Source organism: Panthera onca, chromosome A1 (genome assembly GCF_046562875.1).
Source record: "Panthera onca isolate mPanOnc1 chromosome A1, mPanOnc1 haplotype 2, whole genome shotgun sequence".
NCBI lineage: Eukaryota > Metazoa > Chordata > Mammalia > Carnivora > Felidae > Panthera > Panthera onca.
Window position 1 is genome coordinate 212,973,716 of NC_138339.1, and position 17,511 is coordinate 212,991,226.

The following is a 17,511-nucleotide window of genomic DNA, read 5'->3' on the forward strand; positions in this document are numbered from 1 at the left end:
AAAGTTGGCTGCTCTTAAATCACTAAGCCCATAAGCTTCTTCTCCTTGCTGATAAGCAAGGGCTATGTGTATCCATCTGACCCATTCATCCTCTATCATCAGTGAAATAAAGGAGGATGTTGTTAGAGGCCCAGTCTAACCTGCCCCATTTGTATCACTACACTCAAACAGAACCTGGAGGCTGGTATTAGAAAGTCTTTTCTACTCTGGGAATCTTCTTTGAACTGAAAATTATGTCCTTATAAATGAGAAAAGATAGAAAATATCAAATGTGTCCCATATGCCGGTGGGTGTGTGATTTGGTACAACTGCTTTGGACAACTACTTGGCGTTATCTAATAAAGAACATACCGCATACACCATGACCAAAAATCTCTCTGGTAGGTAGAAACACACAACAGAATCCCATATGACAATGAGAATGAACAATCTACAATTGCATATATTCAAACGGCTGAATGCCACAAATGTTGACAGAAATAACCCAGATGCAAAACTATATATACTCTACAATTCCATTTATGTAAGTGCAAAGCCAGGCAAAATTAATCTATGCTTTTAGGGAGCAGGATAATAGTTATCCTTGCAGGTAAAAGGGGAGATACTCCAAGGAGCATAAAGAGGCTTCTGGGGTGCTTATGATGTACTATTTATTGATCCAAATGCTGGTTATATGAGTGTGTTCGGTGTGTAGAAATTCATCAAGCTGTACACTTATATGTACTTTTCTGTAATGTATATTATGCTATAATAAAAGTTTTTTCTGTAAAGTCAATAAGTATTATCAAAAGCATTAAGAGTGTTACCAGGAGCTTTCTTTTTTATGTAGATACTGAAAAGAGGGCCAGTTGGCAGAGTTAGGGTAGTGTTGTGAATTTACAATGAACTAGAAAATCAGGGTTATATAGCACAGCGTATCTGGGGAACTTTGTAACCAGCCAGGAATGGTTATTGCTACTCACAGAGCTGAGAGCTCTCAATAAATTTTGTTTCCTCCATTGCCCACTGTCTGATGATTGGCCTCTTCTCCAACCACGAGAGGCAAGGAGGAAAGGATATCAGCCTCTCAACTGTTTAAAAATCAGCTCCAGGAAGCAGAGGAGAAAATGTCTATCCACCTGAAGAAGTGTCATTTTCCTTTAGTCCTCACAAAATTGGGTTCTCGGGAAGTTTGTATGGGAGAAATAAAGCTGACCACACCTGAAACAGCTGATCAATTTCAGCCTCACTTAAACTAGGCCCACCCACTTTCTGTTTTTCCTAATGTGATGCAGCAGGCAGTATGCAACACCTGCTATTCAGTGTTCTTGCCAAAAAAATGGAACGTGGATCTAGTCAATCCTTTATATTCAAGCACCTAAAGGAAACACAGGGTAGAAAAAGGTATTAAATCACATTATAAGGATACAGGAAGCCAAATCTAGAAGATGGGAAATGCTACAAGGGAATTAACCTGGTTTCCTCAATAATAGAGGCATTAAAGGGAGAGAGGAAGGGAAAAGTTGTAAATTTAAAAGAGATTTATAAGCCGTATCATGAAAATGCAATGTCTGGCTCTGAATCCTCAAACAAACTGACCGTTAAAAAAAAGACATTTTTGAGGAAATCAGGGGGATTTAACCATAAAGAACTATTATAAATTTGGCTTTAAGTGATAATGGTTATTATGGTTATGTTTTTTTAAACACCTCCATTAGTGATTCATATTAAAGTATTTATCTGATAAAAATAACATAAAGCCTAGGTTTGCTTAAAAATATTCCAGCAAAAAATGAAAATATTTTAAAGTTAGGTGGAATATATGAAATAAAATAAAATAAAGCACCAATAATTGTTGAAGCCAGGTGATGGGCAGTGGGGATTCATCATGTTATTTTCTCCATCTTTTATTCTTTAAAATAAAGAATCCATCTTTAAAATAAAGAATAAAAGAACAAATTAGAACTCTGACAGCTGACCTGGAGCAATTTTCATGCTTTCTTGTTGAGTGAAAAGAGCGAGATGAAGTACACATGACAATCATAATAAAGAACCCATTTTGGGGTTATTTACAAAACGATGACCTGTTCTGTAATATATATATACATATATATGTTATATAAATACAAACATATATAAACAAACACATATGTAAACACATACATGTATATAAACATATGTGTGTATATATAAACACACATATATGTACGTTTACATGTGACTTCATAAGATGAGCACTGAGAATTATTTGAGCACAAGCTAGATTATAAACATGAACTAGCTGGGTGTAGAGGCTGATATGGGTTGGGAAAGAGTAGGAAAGGGCAGATAAAGAAAAATATTTCGCTTAAAAAAAGGCATGATGCTATGATCCAATGTATAGATTTATATGAAATGATATAAATGAAAGAGCACGACCTGCTCACGTTTCTGAAGCTGTTGTCCTCGCACTGGGGCCTCATGGCCACCATAAAACTCTGAAAGCTGCATGTAAACTGGGCGAGAACAAACGAGGAGCTCCCGTAGCAGCGCGCAGTGAACTGAAGTGACACAAACAGAAGTGGGTGTGTGGTCAGGTGTTTGGGATGGGGGCTGGCTGGAAATCAATGCTTCAAAAATCCACTGAAACACTCACCACTGTGACACAGTCGTGGATGGCAAGGAACCAAAAGGAAATGTCCGCTGAGCATACAGAAGAGAACGAACATCTTTTTCAAAGCAAGTGGCAGTCAGAACGTGCATCAGCACCAGGAAGCCGTGAGGCAGAGGGGTAGCACTGACCCAGGCATCGGAGGTCTATTGTTGACACCTTACCTTGGTTCGTACACACTGCATGACCTTGGAAAAGAAACTGGATCTCTTGGCCTCACTTTCTACACATGGAAAAATGAGAATAAAAGTAACAGCTCACCTGCGATGATCTCATGAGATAATATACATCTACTTTATTTTTAAAAGTGCTGTACATTTGAAAGTGCCAAAAAAAAAAAAAAAAAAAGATTGCTTGGCCCCAGCCACACACATACGTGCACACCTCACTGTTCACATAAACAACGCCATATAGAAATGCACACCATATATACATAAGTGCTGTATATACATAAGTGTGACAGCAACATAACTCTCCTCCCAACTTTCAGATGGGAAAACCAAGGCTTAATGGCATTAAAAAGCTAAAGGTCATATGGTAACCCATTATGATGCCACTGGGATCTAGCAGATATATATATTAAGTTGTCTCATTAATAGCTATTAAATATTTCTGTGCTCGCTTCGGCAGCACATATATTAAATATTATTTCTGATCTGGAAAGGAATCTATAATCCTTGACCTGAAAAACTTCTAAAACCAGCTGCTGTCGACTAAATTATGTCCACCCTCAAAATTCTACTGTTGAAGCCTTAACCTTCAATGTGATTGTATTTGGAGATAGAGCCTTTGGGAGGTAACTGGGTTTAGATGAGGTCATGAGGAGGGGGCCCTCATTATAGGAACAGTGTCTTTATGAGACGCCAGGGAGCTGACCTATTTCCTCTCTGCTATGTGAGGACACAATGAGAAAGCAGCCGTCTGCAAGCCAGAAAGAAAGCCCTCGCTGGAAATGGAACCCAGACTAACTTTGATCTTGGACTTGCCAGACTCCAGAACTATAAGAAAATAGAGGTCTGTTGTTTAAGCCACCTAGCCACCTTGGGATGGGGGCTGGCTAGTCTATGGTACTTTAGTTATGGCAGCCCAAGAAGAAGTCTAAGACATCAGGTCAGGAGCCTCTAATCCAGGCTTTCACAATATTCTGAACGTACCCCCATCACAACACTGGTCACCTTGTATTGTCAGTGCCACTTTGAGCTGTGTGGCCTTGGGCAAGTTACTTAACATTTCCCCGTGTCTCTGCTTCCTCTTCCATACCATGGGCATAATAATGGAACCTAGCTCATAGGTCTTCCCACACTGTATTGTCATAACTAAGTGAGGTAATACATGAACTCACCTAGGACAGGATCTGGCAAATAGTAAACATTTAATAAGCAGAACAAGTTATAGCTGTTACCGTTGTTTTTGGTGCTACACCTGTCTACTTGGCTAAATTATAAACTCCATAAGGGTCTAGGGACTTTGATTACCTTGCTCACAACTGTCACCTTCAGAACACACACAGTAACTCAGCACATAAATGAGTATTTGCTAAATGAACAACCAAATGAGGAGAAAGAAGAGAATGATTCAGCGCGAGAGAAACCATCTTCAGGAAGTACATACTGCATCTATAAATAGAAACAAAAGCTATTTTCTCAGAGATTTTAAGCCGAAATTTATAAGCTGCAATTTAATTGATTCAACACACAGCCAAAAAGATGAGGAAAGAACAGTATAATATTCTTGCACATAATAAAATATCCACCACAGAATGGTTGGGAGTGCACTCCCTCCTGAAGCCCATTAAAGCTGTCTGAACAACCACTGTGCAGGTTTTGGTTTTTCATTTAATTTTAATAAAATATTTTACTGGAGGAAGTTTGGGGTGTAATAGCAATGAAGTGTGTCTACTGCTTTAGGTGACCTTTCATTTCATTTCTGGACACCTGTGGAGATGAATATACTAATCTTAATGCCTGGGAGTTGAGGTTGCTAGTTACCCAAAAGCGAAATGTCACGTACAAAAACTTATTTTTTATTGTTTAATATCCAACTGTCTGGCCGGCAAATCACAATGACAAAAACAATAGCTATTTCAGGACAGGGCGCCACATGCATTATAGAAAATGCATCTCATTTGGAACTTTATTCCTATTCTTGATGAAAGATCAATGAAAATGTGAACTTTAAAATATTCCTCAGTGCTTCCTGAACAAGGGTGATTATGAGCCTTTAATTTTGTTTTGGCTGAAATCGTAAAGCAAAGGCATGGATATATATTGCAGAGTGGTAACCACACCATCTGCATAAACCATCCATATCTCTAGGCAAACCTTTTATAGCCTAAATAAGTCCAGAAGACAATGAGAGCAGTAAGTAACTTAGATTTAAAAGCGAGACGGTGATCTGTAGCTCAAGGAAGTCGGAACAGACAGAGAGACTGTTCATTCTATTACCAGGACTATGGTTGGCAATTCTTCAACCTTATCACACATCTCAAAACATCAGAGCATTATTCCCACCTTGGACCAAATTTTCTGAAGGAATTCAGCAATATCGTCCTGTTCCTCTAAAGTACAAATAAGTTGCTCAAATGCATAACTTAGTCTCCCCAAAATGAGGGAAGAAAATGCTCTTCTGGTCCATTCTCAGTAGCCTTTGGGGATACTGCGAAGATGAAGCTACCCAGAGATTTCTAACACAACTTTGTTTTGGACAATATCCACGTGTCATCTCTGACAGACTCCCCCCCCACACACACCAATCCTTATGAAAAAGGGTGAAAGAACATATTCATGAAATCCTTATGCACATTTGTTTGAGGAGGTTAAGTCACATTGGACGGGGACTCCATGAAGTTTATTTCTCCTCCTCTGAAAATCTATAGTGGCCATCATTGGTGGTTCCATGCATCAAACTTCTGAGTTAAGCTAATTAGACAAAGTTTTGACCATGCTGTTTACTTTCTTTATCAAAAGACCCTCCCTCGTTTGCATTTATTGGTTCAATGGTATAACCTTGAAGCTTTGACCGGACCACCTTCTCTTTTCTGAGGACACTTCACTCTTACCCTGGGTACTACCATTTAGCCATATGGCTTTAAATATTATCTATATCCTGATGATGCCCAAATGCTTATCTTCATCTCTGACTTCTGCTTGAGTTCCAGACTTTTATATCTAACTTCCCACTTGATTTGTCCATTAGGGATGAAGACTAGGAATCACAAATATAAGGAATCACAAACATGAAAAGAGAACTCTTGATTTCCATTTCACACTATTTCTCTTACAGAAGTCTGCTCACTTGCTCAAGCCCCAGATCCAGGATTCATCCTCGATTATTTCTTTCCTCCTCCATCAGCAATCCCTGACAGCCAGCCTCCAAAATAAACAGTAACTAAGCAAAAAACATAAACTGATACGTATTAACAAAGTGATAAGTGTCATTAAGACTATGAAATAAGTGGACATGAGAGGAGGGAGTGAGAGCCTACTTGTGACAGGCAACAAGGAAAACCTTTTTAGGAAGGTGGCAATTCTTCCATCTGGATGTCGAGATGGAGATGTCCATGCAAAGACCTAGGGACCAGCCATTCCAAGTAGAAGGAACAATGACACTGAGGCAAGAAGGAAGGCTGCTTTGACTAAGGGGAGTCGGGGTTTGGGGGCGGGGGCAGGAATGTACCATGAGCTCTGGTTGCAAAGAAAAAAAGGAATCGACTCCTATGGGATATTTTCAGCCAAAATCAGGAGTTTGGAGTTTATTTATCTAAATGCAATAGCAAGTCATCAGCAGACTTTAATCTGGAGAGAGACAAGATTTATTTCATTTTCAAAACATCACCCAAGATCCTTGGGCAACATAAACTGAAGTCATTTGCATCCTTCCATCGCCATTACACAAACAGATACTACTGATCCTGTTGAAAACACAGCAATGCTACATAAAAGCATTGAGCAATTGTATAGAATACATTATCAACTCAGATGAAGAAGGGAAGTGTGGAGAACAGGAAAGGAGAGAGCAAGGAGGAGAGGGAAACCCAGGAAAAAGAACCTGAAACCAGACTGGTAATTCTGACAACTGATGAAAGAAGAGCCCACAGGAGCACGGGTCTGCACAGTCCACCAGGAAGCTAAAGGCAGAGGCTTTACCTTGCACTGAGAAAAGGAGATAATGCCCCGGGGGCGGTGTGAGGCAGGAAGCTGAAAAAATAAGAATCCCGCACAGAGTAAAGTTCTGGAAAGGACTTCCTTCTCTTCAGAAAGAGGCTTAGAAAAACCCTACCCATCAGCTCAGGAAACGGAAAGAAAAAACCTTACAAATTGCTGGGAATCTAAGTAGAAAACAAATAAAATCTTCCATGAAATTAAAACCCCATACCAGATATGGTATCAGAAATTACAATGCCCAAAGAATACAATAAATGCAAACCAAGAGAATGTTACAAAACCTACTCTAGTACAAGGGACCCCCTGAAGTCCAAGAAAAGTAAATGCAAAATTGAGCCACAAGGGAGTATGTCCCTTACATGGGAAAAACAACCCCAGTGTAAAAGGAATTTGCAATAAAAAATTACAAAACACACAAGAAATGAAATTACTGGAAAGAGAATAGCAGACACGACCATCGGATTTAACACCACATGTTCTAGGGTAGTTGACAAGACAATGTGAAAAAGATTATACAATAAGAACTAAAACTAAAACGGAAGAGCCAAGAACTAGGAAAAAAGGAGACAAGTTAAAGACAAAAACACATATTATCTTTAAACCTTAAAAAAAATAGTTATTCCAGAACAATCTACAAAACAGAGCTAGAGGCCTCATACTTCCTGACTTCAAAACATATTACAAAGCTATGGAAATCGAAACAGAGTGGTACTGGCATCCAGACAGACATAGAGACCAAGGGGGCAGAAGAGCCCAGAAATAAACCCACACATATATGGCCAAATGATCTTTGACAGGGTGTCGCTACTATATGATGGGGAAGGAGAGTCTCTTCAACCAATGGTGCTGGGAAAACTGGATATCCATATACAAAAGAGCAAAGTTGGATTCTTACCCCATGCCATACACAAAAATCAACTCAAAATGGATTAGACTTAACTGTAAGACCTGAAACTATAAAACTCCTGGGTGAAAACATAGAGGAAAGCTTTGTAACATGGGATCCGCAATGATTTCTTAGATAAGGCAACAAAAGGAAAAACAGACAAGTGAAACTACACAAACAAGCAAAGGAAACCGCCAACAGAGTAAAAAGGCAACCCATGGAATGGAAGAAAATATTTACAAACCATATATACGATAAGGGGTTAATATCCAAAATACATAAGGAACTCCTACAACTCTAGCAAAAAAGACAATAACCCAATTATAAAAATGGGCAAAGTATCTGAATAGGCTTTTTTCTACAAAAGACATACAGAGGGTCAACATATACATGAAAAGATTCTCAACATCACAATTCATCAGGGAAGCACAAGTCAAAACCACAATGAGTGAGCACTTCACGCCTATTAAGATGGCAATTCTCAAAAAACAAAACAACAAAAAATAACAAGCACTGGTGAGGATGTGCAGAAATTGGAACCCCTACGTGCTGTTAGAGGGAATATAAAATAGTGCAGCTGCTACAGAAAACAGTATGGAGGGTCCGTAAAATATTAAAAATAGAACTACTGTATGACCCAGCAATCCTAGTTCAGGATATTTATCCAAAAGAATTGAAGTCAGGATCTCAAAGAGATATGCGCACTTCCACGTTCATAAAGCATTACTCACCAGAAATGGAAACAACCTTGGTGTCCATAAACAGATGAATGGATAAAGAAAATGTGGTATATACAAACAATGGAGTATTATTCAGCTTTTAAAAAGAAAGAAATCCTGTCATATGCTACAGCATGGATCAACTTTGAGAACATAATTGTCTCATAATATGAGATAAGCCTGGCAAAGAAGGACAAATACCACATGATTCCATTTATCGGAGGTATCAAAAGTAGTCAAACTCATGCAAGCAGAGTAGAATGATGGCTGCCAGTGGTTGGAAGAGGGAGAAATGAGGAACTGCTGTTCAATGGCTATAGAGTCTCAATCACACAAGACGAAAAAGTTCTTGGACATTTTCTGTACAACACTGTGCATACAGCTGACAACATAGTGCTATGCACTTAAAAATTTGCTAAGAGTATAGAATTCATGGCATGTGTTTTTTAACCACAATAAAAGGTATTAGGGACAAGTCTCTATTTTAATAAGCTGTTGTATTTCAGAAAAGTGTTTATTACAATTTAAAAACTCAATGAAGGGGCACCTGGGTGGCTCAGTCGGTTAAGTGTCCGACTTCGGCTCAGGTCATGATCTCACGGTCCATGAGTTCGAGCCCCGCATTGGGCTCTGTGCTGACAGCTCAGAGCATGGAGCCTGCTTCGGATTCTGTGTCTCCCTCTCTCTCTGACCCTCCCCTGTTCATGCTCTCTCTCTGTGTCAAAAATAAATAAACATTAAAAAAAAATTTTTAAAAAACTCAATGAATAGGTTATAGTAGATGAGAACCAGCTCGAGAGAAAATTAGTAAACTCCAAATATATTTGAAGAAATTACACAAAATGCAGCACAAATACATGTAGAACAGAAGGAAAGGCTGGGCATGTATCTAGTAGGCATGTATCTAGTAGGATAACAAGAAGAGAGAATGGTGAAGCAGTATTTCGGTCTGAATAATCACAGAACTCTATTCTCCCGGACATAAAGTGTGCTCTGAGGGGGAACACACGTGTGTCCAGCAATTCCAAATAAGCATTTCCCTCAGGCAGATGTATGAGGTTGGGAGACATCTTTTCAGTGGGCTGCAAGATGCAATGTCAAGGGAAGGTATTGTGCTTTGGGTGGGGGTAGAGAATGTGCATCATGAATGGAAATCCAGAACTCCTTAGCTTTTTTTCCCCGCACCTATTCTTTCTTTACACAAGCTGTGTCCGGGGGTGGAAAACCCTGAAAACAAAGGCACACGCTTAAGAGCGCCCACCGTGAACCTGACACTTTCCTAGGCAACGCATGTAGGGTGAATAAGACCTTATCCGTCCAGGGAGAACCAGAATATCAGGGGCTGAGAGGGGCTGGGACCCACGCCTGCTGACATCTGAGTCCCAAACTCCTTCTGCTCTGTCTTCCTCCCTCATGATTCCACAACACTGTGTGGCAGCCATGACAATGACTGAGAGCTAACAAAAGGTATTTTAACCTCCTCTCGACCCTGCTTTGAGCTCATCACGAAAGGGAATGCTCCAGCCTCCCTCTGGTAGCCAGAGCCACTCTCACTGCGTTCTTTTGGCAGAAGCATCTCATTTGGAGCGGCCTGGGGTCCCTGGGCTCTTTGAAAGGATAGGTGGGGATAAGTGTCTACATCTTATGGCAGCTGTGAAAAAATGCTCTGCTCACAGCCTAAGGGAGAGCAAGGCCACGGGCAGAGCAGGGGCCAACAGTGCAGGCACTGGGCATGCTGGAACCTGCAGCCACACAGCCCTGGCCAGTGGTGGGTTCTACTGAGTGATCGGGACAGGGCAGTAGACACGAGGATCAGAAAGGGGACTGCTGAAAATGGAAGCAAATGCTGCAAAATTAAAAAAAGCACCATCACGCTCTAGACAAACATGAAATAATCGACTTAAATCCTTTTGCATTTAAGTGAAACACAAGTGCAAATTCAAGATTTCTGAACTGGCACCTTACCTTTCAAGGCTGGTAAACGTTAAGTCGTCCTTTCTCCTGGAAATCGTGCCTTGAACTCTGCTACAGACAGGGTGGCTGCCTCCTGATTTGCTCAGGGACAGCCCTGTTTACAGCTGCTGTCTCAGGCGTGACCTCTTTTCAGCATTTGTTCAGGAATTTTTAAGTAATAGCAGGGGTGGCAGCAGCGGCAACGGTAGCAGTGGCCTAAGTTAGCCAGGACAGGCTCAGTCCGCTTCCAGTGGGGATGCTGTGAGGTACCCCTCAGAGACCCATCAGGATTATTCCTGAAGCTTCCAGGAGGGCTTCCGGAGAAAGCCCCAGCCATCAGCCCTCCTCAGACTTGCTTCAGATGAAAAGTGGCATCTCAACATGGCCACGTCCTCTTCTCAGGGTGCCCAGGTTCAATGACTTGTTTACGGAGAGGTAGAAAGGCCTGGCCCGGCTTTGAGGCTCCCCACGGCAGCTTGGGTTGGCTTGTGTTGAGGCCCCCCTCATAGGCCAGCTTCTCCTCCTGCCCAGGCCACCTCCCTCGCTCCCCTCCCAGAGTGGGTGGTCCCAAGAACACGCCCCAACAAACTCCTGGATGCTCATCTCCATCTCAGAGTTGACTTTCCAAGCAGCTCACGGCAATGACCGGCTTTCTACACGTCTGGTAGCACACGAGACACTTATGTAGTGAATGGAGTTCTTACTCTGGTTAGATCAGAGGATGCCCGGAGGTAACCAATCTCATTTTTTCCAATCTTGTCTAGACACGATGTATGGCAGACTATCTGATGTCGAGGTGCTTCTTTAAGGTGGAACTTGCTGGCCAGGTGTGGGCAGCACAGTGAACAGACGGCCTCTGTCAGCCTCTTCAGGGTCAGCCTCAGCTTCAGAGAGTGGCCCCATCGAAGTTCACACACCTTCCAGGACAGCCCACACCTGGCGACCGAGTAAGAAGCGGGTGTGTGTAAGTCCAGCTCTTTGGCCAAACGCGAACACCTCCGAGGGGTTACCCTTACTCCAGAGTTCCCAGCTAGTTTAGCCTAGGCTTTGTCAAGCCTGTATGACATCTGGACATCTTCCTCTACCCAATCCCGCTCTTCCCCTTTCCTTTTGATCCCCAAAATAGACCCCAAACTTCCTCTCGGCATCTTCTTCTGAGTAACTCAACCCGCAACCCAATGTAACACCTCCCCTTCCAGGATGGCTTGTGGGGTGCTCACTTACCAAAGAAAGTGACAGAACACCAGCAGCTGGGAAGAGCTCTCATCCATCTGGGATAATGATGAGAGGAGATTTGGTGCAGCTGCCTCTGCCGTCTTAACGTGAGAGCTACCCGAAGTCAGCAGGTCACCACTGGGTGCAGTGGAAAACCAGGGAAATCTTAGTCTAGATGTATATGAAACATGGGTAATGGGCACTGAGCAGTCCCATCACATAGCATATGGAAACAAATCCAAATACTCTTCCTACAGTGGTTTTAACATTAACGGCATGCAGGATGAATCTACAACTATTAAATTGTGTGGTTACGCGGTGGCACTTTAAAAATTGGCAACGAATGTTTGGGCATTAACGGGTTAAAAAGAGGAAAAGGACTGTTTGATGGAAAACCAAATACTCTATTCATGAGAAAGTCCGTGACAAACCTGTAAATTCCAAAAGGTTGATCGACACTTACCCTCTACTAGAGGAGTCACATGCTATCGCTGATCCCACAAAAACCAGAAGACGCACATCTGCTCAAGTGTCGGTGTCAGCTCCCAAAGACTGTGCCGGAACACAATGACCTGACACGCGCAGCTGTGGAAAATATGCAGGAAAGCAAGACTTTCATCTAGATCAATTAAACGTTGCTCTACAGTTTTATTCTAGTAATTATTTATTATTAATTTATTAATGTCTCTGTATTCTATTTATTAATCAACTTACTGTATCAATTTCATTCTATTGTTCTTGGGCACATAGAAAAAGTAAAGACAGCTGTTAATGTGCTGGCTCCCCTGGCAGAAGAGCGTTTCAAGTGAATTAAATGACGTCACTTTTACAGAAATGTAATCAGAAGCTACAAACTGGAAAACAGTCATTTTCAATAATGATTCCTTTTTTTTAAAGTTTATTTATTTCTGACATAGAGACAGACAGAGCATGAGCGGGGGAGGGGCAGAGAGAGGGAGACACAGAATCGGAAGCAGGCTCCAGGCTCTGAGCTGTCAGCACAGAGCCCGACACGGGTCTCGAACTCACGGACCGTGAGATCATGACCTGAGCTGAAGTCACTTGCTCAACCGACCCAGGCACCCCAATTCTTTTTTTTTTTAATTCACGGTACCAGTAAAGCATTTGGGATTTCATTCTGTTGAAGGTAAACACCTGACATCACCAGGGTGAGATGCCATGATAAACTCCGCTAAATGAGTCACTGCTGCTGTAAATTCAGTTCCTAGAGAGTTCAAACGACAGATAAAGTTATCCTTGCATACCGATATAAGTACAAATTTTGATGGAGCACAGTACCATGGTAAAACCCCATTTTTGCGAAAAACACTGATGGAGTAGAAATGTGCTTGGAATTAAGTGTGGTGCAACATGGTACTCAAGTTGTCAAAATAAGCAATGGCTAAGGAGTTTATAAATAGCATAACGTATATAGTACTTGGAATAACTGAACCACACACTTTTTGTGAAAAGTCTGATTTTGAATACCAAGCAATGCGTGGTTTCTCTTTTTGCTGGCTGCCATAAGTAGGATTTTAGAAAAATATGAGCCTTTGAGAAAATAATTTGTAAATCAATCTAAGTGTCCTATGATGGTGTTGAACTCTTTTATAAATAAGCCTTCTAGATTTGGGCCATATCCTTCTAAATCTGTTTTGGAGAAGTTGTTATCAACATCTTCAGTGAGCAGATGATCAAACTTCAGTTTTCTAGAATTTCAGCAAATTGGGATTATTGGTAATGAGGTTTAAAAACAGCAAGACGCTAAAATTTGTACCCACAAGGGCAAGGGAAGAACTGAACAAATTAAATAATGGCAGCTCGAATGATGTGTAAGATTTAAATATGCAGTTCTAGAACTACATTTTGGAATATCTCTGTAGAGAGAATTTTTTTTTTTTAATCTTTTTTTTCAACGTTTTTTATTTATTTTTGGGACAGAGAGAGACAGAGCATGAACGGGGGAGGGGCAGAGAGAGAGGGAGACACAGAATCGGAAACAGGCTCCAGACTCCGAGCCATCAGCCCAGAGCTTGACGCGGGGCTCGAACTCACGGACCGCGAGATCGTGACCTGGCTGAAGTCGGACGCTTAACCGACTGCGCCACCCAGGCGCCCCGAGAGAATTTTTTTATAGAGTTCCTTCCTATCTTCCGTTGTACCAGACTAGGGTAAAGTTGAGAAATAAGTTTTTGCAAAATATAAACATGGCACAGTAGAGACAACTAATTTGACAAGCTTCGCCTTGTAAAAATACTTTTTGAGGAAAGGAATGGAAGAATACCCTTGAAACTGCATTAGAATTGAGAATATCATCCACTTAGAATGTGTTCCGATCCTATTAGTATGCTAGAGAAAGTACAGTCTGCAACACAATATGGTCTACAGAAAGGTTAATTGAAGGTTCATCTCAAATTTATTAGCCATAAAATGTAATTTTGAAGAAAAATTCAGGTAACTTTTGGTTCAACATAACAAGATCATATAAGAAAAAAAATCCCACTTGCTTCAGAACAAATACAGTACCGTGGTATACGAGATATATGTGTTTTAAGGAACTGATTAAAGAGGTGAATAAGGATTCTGATATTTTTTAATGTTTACTTTTCAATATAAAGTATTAAAGTTTATTGTATGCAGTTATGTTATTACACGTTTTGGGAAAAACTATTTTTAAACAATTCTTGAATATAACTTTTATGGGTTCATCAACATAATGAAACTATCAGTCATTAAATAAATATTTCAAAAAACACATGGTTACTTTCAGCACTTTCTTCCTTCTCAAAAGTGTTCTGGTTTGAGTGGTAAATACTATGATCACCCTATGATGACACCCACAGTCATCAGGTTCCTCACACTTTAAAGAAAATGAATGTTCTCTGACTCCCCCTTCTAGGGACAAAGGCTCCCAAGATGCAAAGGACTCTCAAAGAAGAGATGATTAACTCTTTTCCCTAAAATTCTCAGTATGCACAGGATTTCTTTGGGAGCCTATTATAATACAGATGCCTGCCCCTACTCACAAAGTCCATGATGGGGCCCTGGAGTTTGTATTTTGCCCAAGACTTCCCCATCTCTCCAAAAGATTCCTGGAGATCCAAATGCAGCTTTGAAAAATGCAGCTTGCCTTTTCTCAAATCAACTTCCAGAGGCTTTTCTTGGCATGGAGTTGAACTCTACATCCCTGAAGTCCCACCCACTAGTAAGATCAGCCACAAAAAGAGAAAATAGAACTCTCTTCCCCATGATGGATCTTCAAATGTGAGGAGACGACTTTTATCCGTTTCTGGAGTTTTCTCTTCTCTGGTCTAATTACTTCAGTTACTTCAACTCTTTTTCAAAACGTAAAATACACACAACATAAACTCATAAAAGATTAATTGAGAATACAAAGTATTCCCACACAGAAAGACTAGGGTGATATGGCTCAGGCATAATGTGAGTGGAAACATTCAGGATTTTAGCTGATGGTAAACTCAAAAGGAGTCAATAGTATTAATCATTACAAGAAGAAGAAGAGAGAGCAGGAGGATGAAAGAGGGAGGAGAAAGAGGAAAAGGAGAAAAAAAACATCTCTACCTCTATTTGTCGATATCAAATGAAATGATGCTGATTACTCAGACGTCTTCTAACACATTCTACTGTTTCCATTCACACTTCTTTGATCAAATATCTTCTACTTCCTGGAATGCCAGCTCCACTCCTCCCCTAAAGCAACCAGCTATTTTCAAAACTATTCATCTTTCAAGATTCAGTTCACTGATCAGGTCCTCAAGCACCTCAGGAGAATTTACTCCTCTTTCCTCTGTGCACCCGCTGTCCCCAAAGAGCCGTCACCAGACTCATCTGTTGACACATCTCTTATGGCATATACACCTCCAAGTAGACTATAGAATTTAGATATTATGTTTATTGCTAGTCGTCTATCTGTCCTCTAATATAAGTTTCATGAGGGCAGGGCTGTGGTTTTATTTAAAATCCTATTTCCAGTACCTGGAAGAGTGCCCAGCACACATTGGGGCAGTCAATCTTTGTTGGATAAACAAGTAAGTAAATTCATATTTTTTTAAGAACTATAGGGCAAGAACTATGTCCTATTTATCTTCCTAGACAATACAACATAATGTACAGTCGACAAATGTTTATGGAAAGAGAACGTAAAGAAAGGGAGAAAGGAATGGATTATTTGACAACTGGGAAACAATGTCCACATTAAGGGCTTTTTGTGCTGCTAAGGAAAGGGATCAAATACTAGACAGATAAGCTGGGCCTATCAAATGCGCCCTTGAATATCCATAGAACACCTACTCGTACATGTAATAATGTATCAGATAGGGAATGAACTGGGTATCTAAGGTCCTTTCCAAGTCTGGATTCCACAGTTCCCAGGTGGTGGAATTTACCTGTCTTCAGCCAGCCTGCTTTTCTCCCTTCCTCCACCCTCAAAGCTCTCCCTGCGTGGGTGGGTAAACTCACTGGCACATTTTCTCAGAGCCCTGCACTGAAATTCATTCAGAGCCAGCACCTTGGACTCATTTACAAACAACGCATGGCTCACACAGAATCTCTTCGCCCATCTTGGGCTTCCAACTCTTAACAACATTCATTCTACCCTGTTTAGTCCAAAGACAGCTCTCCTTGACAGAGAAAACAGGAAAAACAGCAGGAAACAAGTTCTGCTTTCTTCACGTTATCCATCAACATCACACCATTGGCCGCAAGCAACACGGCCTGCCTCTTCCTTCTTGTTCTCGCTCTGAAGTTGTAAGTCCTCCATTATCCTGCCCTTAACTTTTTTTTTTTCTTTCTCAAAAGCCTCAGCACACTCTGGCCTTTGGTCCTTCGGTTCCCTGTTAACTGGCCATTGCCTCTTTTTCACATAATTTTTGGTGGCAGGTCTTTCCACTTTTTGGCACGTGCCCTTTTTAAATCTGAGTTTCTCAGAGAGAGTGCTTCCATGTTGGCTCTAGATGCCCTCACTTTTGGTCTTCAGCATGGATAACGTGTAATTGCAAAGACAGACTATAATTTTGAAAGCTTACCTATCCCTTTGAATTCCTCCTTCAGTAATAGAATGATAACCATCTTGTCTTGAATTCATTGAAATCTGCCTTCTCTACGTGTTGAGTACTTGTGTTAGCATTCCAAGCTTTCTGTCTGGCTAGCAGAAATCCTAAAATGCCACAACTACTTCCTCACAAGATTCCCATCACTTCCACGATACCATGAGGAAGAAACTGTATCCTGACGACAGAAATTACCACTTATCTTTGAGTCTCCACATCCCATATTCAAAACAGACCGGAATATAAATACCGTATTTAAATTTTGATCTCTGATCTTTCCTAATTCACAACGTTCCCTTTCAAATATTCCTCTCTCATCTGTTTCTGCGGCCCCAATACGGAGGCACAATTTCCGTTCCATTTCGGCACCATTATGGTTTCTAACTCGTAGTAATTAAAAGGTCTAACCAGTTCGTAATACAGTGGGGATCACTCACACAGCATTTATGTAGAAACGGAGACGTCTTCCCTCTGATGACCGGACAGTTCATACAGCTTGGCTGCAACACAGTTCTTTGGGCGCAAGAGAGGCCCTGAGTGCATGCACACAGCTCTGGGAGGCGAAGCAAAGGAGTCGTAAGCAGCAGCTTGCTGGGACACGTGAGTTGCAGCCGCACCAGTCTCCCTGTAGCCTCTGCTCCAGAAGATGGCACAATGACATGGCAATACGTGTACTGAAAAGGTTCCTCGGTTTGCCTTCATTTGCCTTTAAAACCCTCACTTTTGAGCATGTATTTCTGTGAGGGGAAAAAAGAAATTATCTTCCTATGATCCTTTGTAAGCTCCACCGTTAAACAGTGGACTGTTCAAAAAGAAAACGATTCCAATGCAGGGCTTCTTCCTGAAAGAAATACCTAACTTTCCGGAAGCCAACCAA

The 17,511-nt window shown here is 41.1% G+C and overlaps 1 long non-coding RNA gene across 6 annotated transcripts in view; it reads right to left on the reverse strand.

Moving 5' to 3' along the window:
• The window catches only part of LOC132682042 (uncharacterized), a 90,558-nt gene extending 77,129 nt beyond the window's left edge, over nt 1-13,429 (reverse strand). For all 6 annotated transcript variants that reach the window (XR_013550153.2, XR_013550156.2, XR_013550157.2 and 3 more), the window contains exons 1-4: nt 12,280-13,429; nt 12,029-12,150; nt 11,575-11,736; nt 10,363-11,286 (exon numbers count right to left, since the gene is read on the reverse strand). This is a non-coding gene — a long non-coding RNA (uncharacterized LOC132682042). The remainder of the gene's footprint in view (nt 1-10,362; nt 11,287-11,574; nt 11,737-12,028; nt 12,151-12,279) is intronic.
• Nucleotides 13,430-17,511: the final 4,082 nt, after the last annotated feature.